This window comes from Echinops telfairi, unplaced genomic scaffold (genome assembly GCF_000313985.2).
Source record: "Echinops telfairi isolate 266 unplaced genomic scaffold, ASM31398v2 ScPeMD7_5;HRSCAF=22, whole genome shotgun sequence".
Lineage (NCBI taxonomy): Eukaryota > Metazoa > Chordata > Mammalia > Afrosoricida > Tenrecidae > Echinops > Echinops telfairi.
This window is the reverse complement of record NW_022103901.1, coordinates 5,973,463-5,978,989: the sequence shown is the minus strand read 5'-3', so window position 1 is coordinate 5,978,989 and position 5,527 is coordinate 5,973,463.

Here is a 5,527-nt window from a genome sequence, read left to right as displayed (position 1 = left end):
CTGTGGTTTGTGCTTTGAGACAACTCCTTTTTGTCTAGAGTAAGGCAGGGGAGTAAGTGGGTCAATAAGCAAAGTGCTTAGGACCTGCCCTGATTAACAGTCTTCAACAATAACCCATTGCTGATTCTCACCCACAGCAACCCGCTAGAATAGAACTGCCCAGAAGGGTTTCCAAGGCCAAACTCTTTAGACACAAGGAACACAGAAGTTGAAATTGTCCAGATCTCATTTTTGGATTCACAGTCAAGGCTCATGGAAACAGCAGTCAATGTGGGAAGGGAAGAGAAAGCAGCAGGCTAGATTGTTGACAGGTATTCAGTGGGATGATATGGGAGCTAGCAGTTCACAGTGGGAAAAGGGAAAGCAAGGATCGGGTGAGAGGGATGCCATTGGAGGGGTGCATAGGGAAGGGTTAGTTTAAATTAATGAAATGAAACCCTCACCTAATTTACAATACCAAGTTATTTGAAAAAGAAATCAATTTGGCCAAATCTGCTCTACAAGACCTCTTGAGCTGTCCCTCTGGGGACGAAGGTGTGCCCGGGTGGAGCCCGGGCATCTTCACTTACCGCACGGGAGAAACGGACAGTAAATGAAGTAGGCTGCAAAAACGGGGAAGCGTTTAAATTCGGTGTTGAAGACACCACGGAAGGCCAGAACAACCAACCAGTCTGTCTGGGAGGAAGTGCAACCAGAAGGCTGCTTAGAGGTGCGGACGGCAATACGTGGTCTGACGTAGTTTGGACATGTTACCAGGAGGGACTGGTCCCTGAGAAAAGACATGCTTGGTGGAAGGTCAGTCAAAAAAAGGAAGCCCACCAATGAGATGGACTGACACAGTGGCTGCATCAGTGGGCTTAAACATTAACGAAGGTGAAGAGGGTGGGGACCGGCAGTGTGCACCCTGTTGAGCCGGAACCAATCTGAAGGTACCCGACCACGTCAACACACCTGACACCACTCTTCAGGGAAGCAAACGGCCACATCTTTCTTCCCCAGTGGCAGTTGTCTTTGAACTGCCCACCTTTGGATTAGCCTCTGGGCACTTAACCACTGCTCCACCAGAGCTCCTTAACACTGAATAACACTAAGGGTCCATGACAAGTGTGTCACATCGTCTTATAAAATACATATTCTTAAAGATTTCCTCGTACTACAGATACAGTATATTCTACAGTAACATTTTATCTGGAAAAGACGCTAGTGGTTTCAAACTTGACCTTGCAATTAGCAGCCCCACACGTAACCATTTCACCAGGGCTCCTTGGTGCTGGAAAAAGAAAGCTGTTAACATTTAAGTTACCTTGAAACTAACAATGAACCAAGGTTAAAATTCTATGGAGCTGGAAAACCAAAAAGGCAAGGGAGCATTTTGAAATTCAGAACATTTACTCAGCATTTAAAAAGGAACCATAATCCTTTCCTCCCTCAGTCAAGTGTTGTGCCTTCCCATAATTATCCAAAAGGCTTTTCACAAGCCCTGACCATCATTAGGACTTTGCCGGTTTGAAATTCCCAGGCACTCCAGGAGGGAGGTGGGTGTGGCAGAGTTAGGGGAGCCAGGGTCAGTAGTCAGGGCTCCAGCACGGCCCCTGCCAGCCACCAGCCTTGCATTGGCACTCCCTTTCCCGCCGGTGGATGGAAGGTGGGTCTACCAGTCATGGTTTAAGTTCTTTGAGTGAGTAGGGCACGTACCTCAAGTTCCATTTCAGATTTCAGTTATTTGAAAGAAAAAGGTTTTGTTTTTAATGCTCCCTTTGTCACTCTGGCTCAACGTGTACCTGTTTGTTTGTTTTTTTTTCTTTAAAAAAAAAATCATTTTATTTGGGGCTCATACAACTGTTATCCCAATCCATACACCCATCAATTGTGTAAAGCGCATTTGTACATCGTTTCTCAAAACATTTTCTCTCCATTTAAACCCCCGACATTAGGTCCTCATTTTCCCCCTCCCTCCACGTGTACCTGTTTTGTCGACTGTTTCAGAACATCAGTTTTTGTTTCCACCGATCGTTTTTCCCATTTCATTCACCTCCGTTCTACTCTTTATTCCTTTTTTCTGTCCATTTGAACTTACCTTGCGTTTTCTAGTACTCGAGTTGTAGAGTCGTGCTCCTGAGGGCTGTCTTAAGGAACACGTGCGTTACAGCTACCTATAGCCCTGCCCAACGTCACTGCACCAGCGGTCTTGCTTTTCAATTGCCTCTCGGTTTTCCTTTTCCCTTTTGTGACTGGTGTGTGGATTGGTTGCTTTATAGGAGCCCTGGTGGAGTCTTAACAGCTGCTAACTGCAAGGTCAGCAGTTTGAAACTACCAGCTGCTCGGGAGAAGCACGACTAGGCTTTCTACTCCTATAGTCTCTAAAACCCATAGGGGCAGTTCTACCCTGACAGGGCCACTGTGAGCCAGCATCGACTTGCGTGTATCCATGTCCCTGCATGTGTGCTTTTGGTTGGTGGGGGGGGTTCCAGTTGTGTGATGATTATGGTTTCGTGACTGACTTCAACACTGAAGCGTATCGGGCTGTTTTGTAGCCACAGATGGTCTGGCCTGGAATGGACAATCCCTGGGCACCTGGGAAGAATGTGCATGTGCTGCGGTGGGGTAGTGTAGCTGGCTTACAGCATTGGTCGAGCCTCCTCTGCCCTCATGAACCAGGACTGACAGTGGTGTAGTGAAGCCCGGTGATTATGGCACAACTGCTGCTTCTCCTTTCAAATCGGTTATGGATTAACTCATGTCCCTGCCCTCAGAAAGAGAAACTGATGTCGTCACCCCTGCACCTGTGGAGGGGACCTCGTTCATACCCAAGGTTGGGGTGTCTCAATTCCAATCTGAGTGGTGCCTGGAGTGGAATCATGGGGACAAAATCACAGATTGGGGGGGGGGGGAGGAACGCTGCACAGAAGGGTCTGTCCACAAGCAGAGGGCCGCCAGGAGCTGCTGGCTGCAATGACCTTACGAGCAAGGCATGGAAGAGGAAGGAAAAGACGGGCAGGAGCCTGGTTCAGATTCCACTCTCCAGAACTGAGAAACGTCTGTTCTTCAAAGCCAGTGATTCTGAAACTGCAGATGGCCTTCCGTTGGTGGGGTTTAGCTGTAATTAAACGATGGCCGTTTTAAAATGTCAAGCCTGTTCTTGCGTGTAGGGAGGGAAGTTACCATGTCACATGACCTGTCCAGATGGAGATGGAAGATCATCCAAATAACAGACAGGGAGGACCCACGGCCCCAGGCAGCATGGCTGTTGGTGGGAGGCGAGCACTGGGCCCAGTGTGATTCACGGGACATGGCTTCTCACCGCTCTCAAACCATGGTGGTTCCCCTAGGATGGACAGCTTGCATGGCAGACAGCCCGTGGGGACTTTAGGGTAAACACGTGGGCTCTGTCACAGCCAGCCACCGGACAGTTCCTTGGGGAACTGTGTGGAACCGAAAGCTAAGGGACCTGGCTCCCCAGGCCACAAGGAGCTTGGCTGGACGCTGTAGTGCCTCCTCCTGCTGTCACTCTTGCTGGCTTGGGACTCTGGAGGGCACTTTAAAAGCATGGGGTCCCCACTGAAGGAAAGGCTCGTTTGGCGTGGACTTCCTGTGTCAGCCTTGACGGTGACGCTATGGAAGACATGTTCTGAGGGTGTGAGGGAGGGCACACACACCAGTGAATGCGGCCTGAATAGCACCAAAGATGCAGGGATGCTGGTCCCCCTACTTCAGCCCAACGTGCCAGACAGCACGGGAGGCAGAGCCCCGGGAGCCATCCCACTCCCGAGACGCTGCTCCCAGGCGCCTGCAGATGGTTCCTCAGTGCATCTGCTGACCACTCGAGAGCAACTGGTGACTGGCCGCTCTGGGCTGGGCAGCACGGGGTGAACAGACCTCTGCCCTCCAGGAGAGGGAAGCACTTCCGCTGGTGAACACAGCCTGGTTCCAGTGGCTGGTGCTAGGGCGTCTTGAACATGCAGCCACTCTGAGGTCAGGAAGGGGCACAGTTGTGGCGGGTTTTGGGGGTAATTGCATGAAGGGTGATGTAGCCCAGAGAGGCAGTTATAGACCGGTGTGTGGCAGAAATCATGGGGGATGCCTACCTCTGTGGCTGTGGCCCTTGGCTGTGGCCTGGGTTCCCATTGGGGCATCCAGGGTGTGCCTTCAATCTATCATTGAGTGACAGGAGGGATGGAGCAGGCACGGATGGAGAGAGCCCGTTGCCCTGTGGGGAAGTAAGAGAAACAGAGACGAGGATGCTTCTAGAGCCAGTGGCCTAAACTCCAACGTCTGGCCTCCTGAATTGTGAGGAAGCAAAATTCTGTTTGTTAAAGCCACCCCTCTCTGGGGGTGCCTTGGTTACAGCTGCATTAAGAAACAAAGACAGGCTTCCTTAAGAACAAGAAAAAATTCTTAGCTCTCTTCCCAGCTAAGCCAAGGACACAGAGACACAGCAGGTGAGTTCAGGTGTTTTATTCTCAGAGCACAGGCACACAGATCGCAAACACGGACAAGTAACCTGGGGGTGGGTGCCGTAACAAATCCGCTCCTGACCGTCATGCAGTGGGGTAAGTGGAATGGGTCCGCTGGCCCTCATCGCCCCACAGCACCCAAGAGGGGGTCCGGAAACCAGGAACTCGTGGGCTCCCTGGAGCCCGCCAGAGAAGACAGAGGCCGTGGCAGGTTCCTGGTGACGGGGACAATTTACAGGCAGAATCAGAACTGATTCAAGTCACACAGGGCTCGGGCAGAAGGGAAAAGGCAAGATCAATATGATCCAAAACAACCATTCTCATAGGCAAGCACTGACCTGTGACGGGACTGCCAGCCCACAATGTCAGAGGATAAACCTGTGCTCCCATGTGGGGTGGTCACCTCCCAATGGCCAATGGTCCCACCTAGGAGACCCTTCAAATCCTGAGGTCCACCAGCAGACCCCAGCTGAAGAGCAGGCCTGCTCTAAGGCCTAGGTAGGGAAAGTCCCTGGACCCCAAGACCCATGGAAGTCTTGTCATCAGGGCCCCAGGCCACCTCGTCAGCCTCCTGCCCAAAGCCAGTCACCTCTGGGCTTCTACGGCACCGCGGAAAAGTCCCCATGAGGGTGAATTCCAACGGGAGGTGAGTGTCCTGACTTTGTGACAAGTCACACTGGCCTGGCATTTTTTGCACATCCTTTCCTCGTGCCTAAGAGTGTCTTCCCACCCCTGGCCACAGAGTCCAGCCAGCTCCTGCTACTAAAATGAGGGCCACTGGTAGGAGCCACAAACGGGAACGGACTGCACCCACCCACCTTGCTCCTCCTGGGTTCAGCTGCAAGGAACAAACCTTGTCCTACAACCACTTTGGGGATAGGGAGGGGGGTCCCTCACCAGCCCAGCAGCAGCTTCCCGTAAGATCAGTTGACACTGATGGTCCAGAAAGCCAACCCAAGTAGCTCTTTCTCACTCTGGTCCCAGAAGGCCTGAGTTGCCAGAGCAAGCAGAGGTAATAAGAGAACAGCAGGGAGGGAAAAGTGCAATGTGCCAACCAACAAGGGCTGGCGGTG